Source organism: Drosophila subpulchrella, unplaced genomic scaffold, assembly GCF_014743375.2.
Source record: "Drosophila subpulchrella strain 33 F10 #4 breed RU33 unplaced genomic scaffold, RU_Dsub_v1.1 Primary Assembly Seq75, whole genome shotgun sequence".
Lineage (NCBI taxonomy): Eukaryota > Metazoa > Arthropoda > Insecta > Diptera > Drosophilidae > Drosophila > Drosophila subpulchrella.
Window position 1 is genome coordinate 602885 of NW_023665711.1, and position 6993 is coordinate 609877.

The following is a 6993-nucleotide window of genomic DNA, read 5'->3' on the forward strand; positions in this document are numbered from 1 at the left end:
CCTTTCCACTGGGATTCTCTAGTAGATCTCCTCCAGCGCTTCAACTATTTTGCGGATTTGACCCGTTGTGGTACTGCTTCCTGTCGGTCAAGTCCCACATTAATGGGCAACAGCTTGGATTGGGCATCCTTTTTCATCTGCACTGACCTTTAGCCGTTTTGGGTGTTTTTCTTTCATTTTTAATTTTTAAATTCCCCACCGCTTCTGCACGAACACCGCCAGAGATTAAATTTCTTATTCCTTGGGCCGCGGCTAACGGCGTTCATCGAAAATTCACTCGCCAAATCTGGTATTTTTTCTGGTATTTCCTTAGCTCATCTGAGTACCGCGCTGAAAAACAGACCCGACGAAAACCTTTAGCCGCCTGTTTGCCTCTCGCTCACTCCTATGGTTAGCTCGCGGTTTTCGTCGATGTGAGTACTAGGCTTTAAGCCGAGTACTCAGATCGGCTAAGAGCTTCACTAGTCGATTAATCTTTTTCCTTGTAGTGTGATCGAAGTTTTTAAGGTTCACATGCAATGCATGTATCATGGTCGTACTGTCAAGCAGCTTGGTCTGTTGACAAACTGAAAACGAATCAATTGGAGCCATTAAAAAAAAAAGTCTGCTGGTGCACAAAGCATTGTTGCAGAATCTATATAGAGACACCAATTGCTCTGCCCGAACCCCCCCTGCCTAACTGAAAACCTATTTAAAGTCAAGTTCGAAGCTAACTTCGATTTCTCAACACATCCAACATGTGCAAACATCCAACATGGACAAAGAAATTAAAATACAAATAAATTGAATGTTCAAAGAATGTTTTTATTTATGTAAATTAGTAGCTTACAGCTTCCTTCTTGTCCCACGGATGCTTCGCCATCTTTCCCGCGTCATCTGCAGTCCAGCTCCGAGTCCCATTAGGCATATTGGACCTGGAAGTGGGAGCCGGATTGACATTACCATTACCTGGTAATGACATTACCATCCATTGCCAGTATGCAGGATGGCAAGCTGTCCCTTAGTGGGCGTCCTCCGCTTCTCCGCTTTAGCTGCCAAGTAGCTGGTGGAGGAGGAGTCCTGTGGTTCCCCAGTGGAGAACTCGACGGAGATCGTTCTGGTGGTTTTGCTAAAAAGATACTTTTATTAGTACAACGTAGCCAAATTCTTTTGGCCAGAACTTTCTTTGCGAGGACACGCCCGGCGGCATGTCCATGTTGGGACCGAAGTCCCACTCGGCATGTTTCTTCACTTCAACTATTCTGCAGATTTTCCTTGTTGTGGTGTTGCTTCCTGTCGGTGAAGTCCCACAATATTGGGAAACAGCTTGGATTAGGCGTCGGTTTTATTTGACACTGACCTAGCCTGCGTTGTTGGGGCTTTTCTTAAATTTTTAGTTATAAGTTCCACACCGCTTTTGCACAAACACTGCCGAAGATTAAATTTCCTATTTTTTGGGCCGCTAACGGCGATCATTTAAATTCACTCGACAAATCTGGTATTTTTCTGGTATTTCCTTAGCTCATCTGAGTATCTCGGTGAAAAACAGACCCGAAGAAAAACGTTAGCCGCGTATTTGTTTCTCGCTCACTCCTAAGGTAAGCTTCGATGTTTTAATGTTGTTTTAATCGTAAAAATAAATATTGCTTTCCTTTTTTTAAGGAAATTACCAACCTCCAGCTTATGTCCTTCTTGGCAAGACCTGGCAACTGTTGCACCGAAATACATATTATTTATCTTAAGAAAAAGCCATTCGAAGGCGCATATATCTCACAGGAAATTGTGGATCCCCAAACTAGAGTTGTGCGGTGCAAGGTTTTTTATGCCTTCGCGGTCAATCATCCAACGACATTTCTATGGTTGAAGATAACCGCATTTCGGAGGGCCAAGAAGAAAAAACCATTGCCATTGGAGGCATGAGCCTATGTACCTCAGTCCTGCAGATCTTATCTCTCGGTGCGCTCCGGTAGCGAAGCTTAAGTCGTTCAGATGGTTTGACGGACCCGATTTTATGAAGTTGAATCAAACTCAGTGGCCAGCATAGAAGCGTGTAGAGCCTGATGTAGAGGTCGTAAAAATTGAATGTCGGAAAACTGAATTCGCAATATCAGCCATTTAACACAATTTTCTGGAAGGTGTATAAAAGATCAGCTATCATAGCCGCTGCCTATCAGTAGTCGCCTGCATACTTCGACTTGCCGATGCTTCCAGGAAGCTTAAAATAGTCAACACTTTATCACGGTCCGTAAATGAACTCGGACGCATGCTGCACTGCATTGTCCCAATTGAACATATTAACAAAACATAACACTATTATGCCTCAAACTTCAAATGTTAGTACTTAACAGTTTTATGATAGCATAACAGCTGTGAAGTCAGGTGTTGCATCCAAAAGCACGCACGTTAAGTTGCCATATTTTTATGAGGTGGTCTTTGTTATTAAATTTTGACAAATAAACGAACAAACTCTTGAGTATGGATTTCCCAGGTTTAGACTAAATGTTTAATGTTATTAATTGTTCAAAATGTGCGTGTTTATACTAACATTTTGTAATTTTATAAATTCACCTTAAACTGGATTTTGAGAAACAATTTAAACTTTGCATAGGATTTTGAAAGAGAGTTTTTCATTATTTTGAAGTGCGTCCAAGTCTATGATGTAGCGTTGTCAATTTAGAATCTCGCAGAGTAGTGAAGTCCTCTTTCTAGTTCAAGCAGCCAGGGCAGACATGATCTTGCTACAGCTTTGAATACTTGCAAGTATCCCGGAGAAAGCCCAATCAGCCACCCATACGTAAATCCAAAAATTGATATAAAATGGGCATCAAAAAATGGTAAACTGCTAATCCATGTAAAAAGATAGCGATGTTGGAACGTAATGAAAATATACAGAAAATCTTCTGGGAGAAGCTCTCCTTGAAAGTGGATAAGCCTGAACAGTTGTTACGTCCCAAAACAGTACTACGTGTGTCCGCGAGTGGCCAGCGCAGGCTAGCTCTAGAGCACTTGGGGTGTGGATACCCCAACCCTGCCCACACACATGCAACAATAAACAAACATATGTTTGTACTTTACAACACTTCAAGCTGCAACAGCTGTCTTACTGCTGGGCCAAAACGTTGACGAAATGTGCACAACTATAAGACTAACAAAACACGTGATTACCACAAAACTAACTCTCCCACTTGTTCCCTTCTAGGTCACAGGACACCATCGGATATATTGTGGGCTTTTGGGAGCAAACCCAAAGCCTCTGCGCTCCCACCCGACCGTAGCAGCCGTAGATGTCTCCGACTGCCCTTGGACCAGTCACCGTAAGATACCTTGGAACCGTCTACATGTTCCCTCCCCTCTGAAAGATAGGTATACTCCATATTCATTCTATTACAATTTATTCACTTAGATTATTTACAGAACTTCTTCTGCTTCCCGTAAGGAAACCCATCAGCCACCGCCCGCCGGGTGCAACAGTCCCACACAGGGATTTGTGTAGACTGATAGACTGGTCTGTCTTCTTTCTTTCGGTCCCTACCTAAAAGAGCTCTCTTAAGTGGATCCCAGACTCGATGATAACACGCGAACCTATTCGACGCGGTCGCTGGAGAGGATTCCCCGTGAGATTAACAAGTGCTCCGCGATACAATTGCGGTTATGTTTGTTTTTTGGGTTTTTTTGTTCTTTGGCTTTGACGATTTGAATATTAAGCCTCGTCCAGAAGGAGCGATAAGTGATAAATAACAAATAGATATAAATATGAAAACACTCGCCGTGAATTGTTTACATGCGGCAATAAATAAATTGGTTTAAATTTGTGATATAAATAAATAAATAATCGTGCAATAGATACTGTGCAATAAATAGGTTAATTTTAAAGTGTAATAAAAATCCCCTCCCAACAAATATTATACAAATTGTATGTAAATAATTAAATAAATGGCTAAATTAATGGACAACACAACATAATATAAAAGGATTATCTCGCGTTAAGCCGCCGATCTCTTCCAGCTCCGGTTGGTGACGTAACTCCACCACGTGCTGTTACGCGCGATCGAGTCCTCCACCGAATTCTGGAGAGGAGTAAATTCTCCGGAGTAAATTCTCCACGCGCGAGGATATCTTCTGGCAGGCACGACGAGTTCCTCCAGGTGGCTAGCGGCTGGAGGCACCGGATCCGCCGATTACGTAACCTTTGGCTGAGAACCGGGGTTGCTCCAAAAAAAGGGCCAGGCCCTAACTAATGGAACCTGGCCACTATCTTCCTCGTCTCCTCTTGGCTGGCCTGAAATGGGAATCCTATTGGACTTTTTTCTTCCCCCACTAACCGGAACGCACTCACCGTAGGGTCTTGGCCAGTCCGGCTTCAGAGACCGTTCTTCGGCGTCGGCGACCGGCGAAAACTTTGAACAGGCGGGATCACTCCTTTTTATTTGGCGGTACTGCGTTCAAAATTTTGATTGCAATTACAATTGAACACCGCGACCGCTGTAAGGAGTTAGCTATTTCACCGAACCCGCTGCGACTGCGCGCCGCCGACACAAAATCTGAACTGATCTAGTGTCGGCCACCACCAACCCATGCAGATTACGGACCTCTGTTCCCTGCATTCTGGGTCAATGTCCATATAACCTACATTTGTCCGGTTTGAATTTGAATTCGCCCCCAAACTGACTCCAATTTTCACGTTGCCCATCAGTGGACCCCAAACCCACTTTGCATCCCTGGTTTTCTCGATTAATCGATTACTGAGGGATGGTGACATAACAACCAAACTAGCGTTTCGGATGCTTGTTTTTCCGAAACGCTAGTAAAATATAAAAGACATCCCTCCTATGGACATCTTCCAAACATCTGGACATCCTGAACTACCCTGACAACACGGAGGATCATTTTGGGACATCAGGTCAAGGCCCAACGAAGGACCACACCCACATATACACCGAGCAGCTTTTTGAGATGTCTTCTTGTTCCCCAGCTGGACATCGGATTGTGTTTGTTTTGGTTTTGGGTGGAAGGCCACTAATGGACTTGGAATCTCGTCGCGGGAGCCAGGTGAATACATAATCGCAGCAAACTTTTCTCACCGACACCTTCTCTTCCAGTGCTTGTCGTGGGTCGCTTGAAGGTCCGTTCTTACTGCTTCAAATCCTTCGCGTGATATATTCCACTAGGTTTCCCTTGCAATGTCTCGGTCTCAGACATGTTGTTCCCTATCCTTGACTTCATTCGACACTTAAAAAATTTCTTCGCGAATTTGGCATTGTAGTTCTGGCCGAAATTACTCAAGGTAAAGTTCTTCGGGTATACCTCCTGTCCGACTGCGAATCGTACATTTCGTGACCTCCGATTGTACACAGCTGCTCTTCTTTCGTATGCCTTGTGTGAATTCTTCCGGATTTCTTCGCGCATCAGGGCGATCCTCGATTCTCTTGGCAGGACATACAGTTCGTTGTCTTCTAATGACTTCAAACGTCTCGCCAGTTGGTAATCTGCCCCGTTGGTGAACATATTTTGCCCAAACAGAGCGAAATATGGAGATACTCCAGTAGCCTGATGAACCGCTCCTCTGAGTGCACACTCAATCTCCGACAGATACAGATTCCAGTATCGGTGATCGTGCTCTAAATAGGCTCGAATTGCATTTAGAACAGACTGGTTCACTCTTTCCGAGGCGAGTAAACAGCGGTCCGAATGTGCTTAACTCCATATTCCTTCAGAAATTCCGAGAACTGCTTAGAAACAAATTGTTTCCCGTTATCGGAATGTAACTATTCTGGAACCCCAAACTTGTTAAACATCTCCTGCATTAAAAGTCGAATTACTCCCGCAGAGGCTGCTTCCCGCATGCCCTTAAGGAGTGTGAACTTCGAGAAATGATCAACTACTATGAACACATATGAATTCCCTCCTCGAGACCTCGGATACTTTCCCAGAAAATCAATGTATATTTTCTAGAATAGCCTAAGGGTAACCACTTCCGCACCAATCTCGGGTTTAGGACCGCAGTTCGTTGGCTTGGTTTCTTTGCATACCGTACAATCCCTAACAATCCCTCACCATCCGCGGCCAGTGAAATCTCTGGCGCAGCCAACTCAATGTTTTCGCTATCCCACCATGAGCTCTATTTTTCGGGCTGTGCGCTCGCTCTATCAGAGTGCTTGTGAGGCTAGCCGGTATCCACAGTTTTCAAGAGAATCCCCTATTCCCCTATTCGGGTTTATTATCATCTCGTTTAGACCGCAGAAACACATAATCTCCATCCACAACGAGATCTGGGAAACGTTCTTCATGAGCCAATACCTCCTTCCTAAACTCAGCGTACTCTGGAGACTCGAATTCTGTCGTCTCGAACCCCAGCAAGGGTTCCAAGTCAATTGACTCTATCATCCTGGAAAGAGTGTCAGCCACTACATTTTCGGAGCCCTTCCTATGTTCTATAACAAAGACATAGATCTGAAGCTTTAACGACCAACGAGCAAGCCGTCCATCCAGGTCCGTCAGTGACATCAGCCACTTCAGGCCGTCGTGGTCTGTTATAATAGTAAAGGGCATCATTTCCACATACGGTATAAATCGTTTCTCTCCGAGAATGGCTGCCAGACATTCCTTTTCTGTGACGCTGTAATTCTTTTGGCATTTGTTCAGATTCTGTCAGAAGTATTCAATGGGTTTTTCGGTTCCCTGATCATCCAGCTGGAATAACACCGCCCCAACTCCCGTGTCGGAGTGAGAAATCTGGATGGTTTAACACGGGCGCCGTCATGTATGCAGTTTTCAGGGTTTCTATGTCTTGCTGAGCCGCTGGGGTTAGGTGGAATTTCATACTCTTCTTCAAGGTATCTGTAAGAGGGGCAGAAATTTCTGCGAAATTACGGATGAACCTGCGGTACCATCCTGCTGTACCCAACAGACTACGAACCTCCCGCGGATTACGGGGATTATTTAGCTTTTAAATAGCTTCTACCTTCTTGGAATCTGTTCTTAATTCCCCTCCGCCAATTACGAAACCCAAATAGC

At 44.4% G+C, this 6993-nt stretch overlaps 1 long non-coding RNA gene across 1 annotated transcript; it reads left to right on the forward strand.

The window, feature by feature from the left end:
* Window positions 1-1274: 1274 nt before the first annotated feature.
* Window positions 1275-3677, forward strand: LOC119562621. The gene is made up of 3 exons (XR_005221905.1): window positions 1275-2220; window positions 3179-3342; window positions 3394-3677. It is a non-coding gene; the product is annotated as an uncharacterized LOC119562621 (long non-coding RNA).
* Window positions 3678-6993: the final 3316 nt, after the last annotated feature.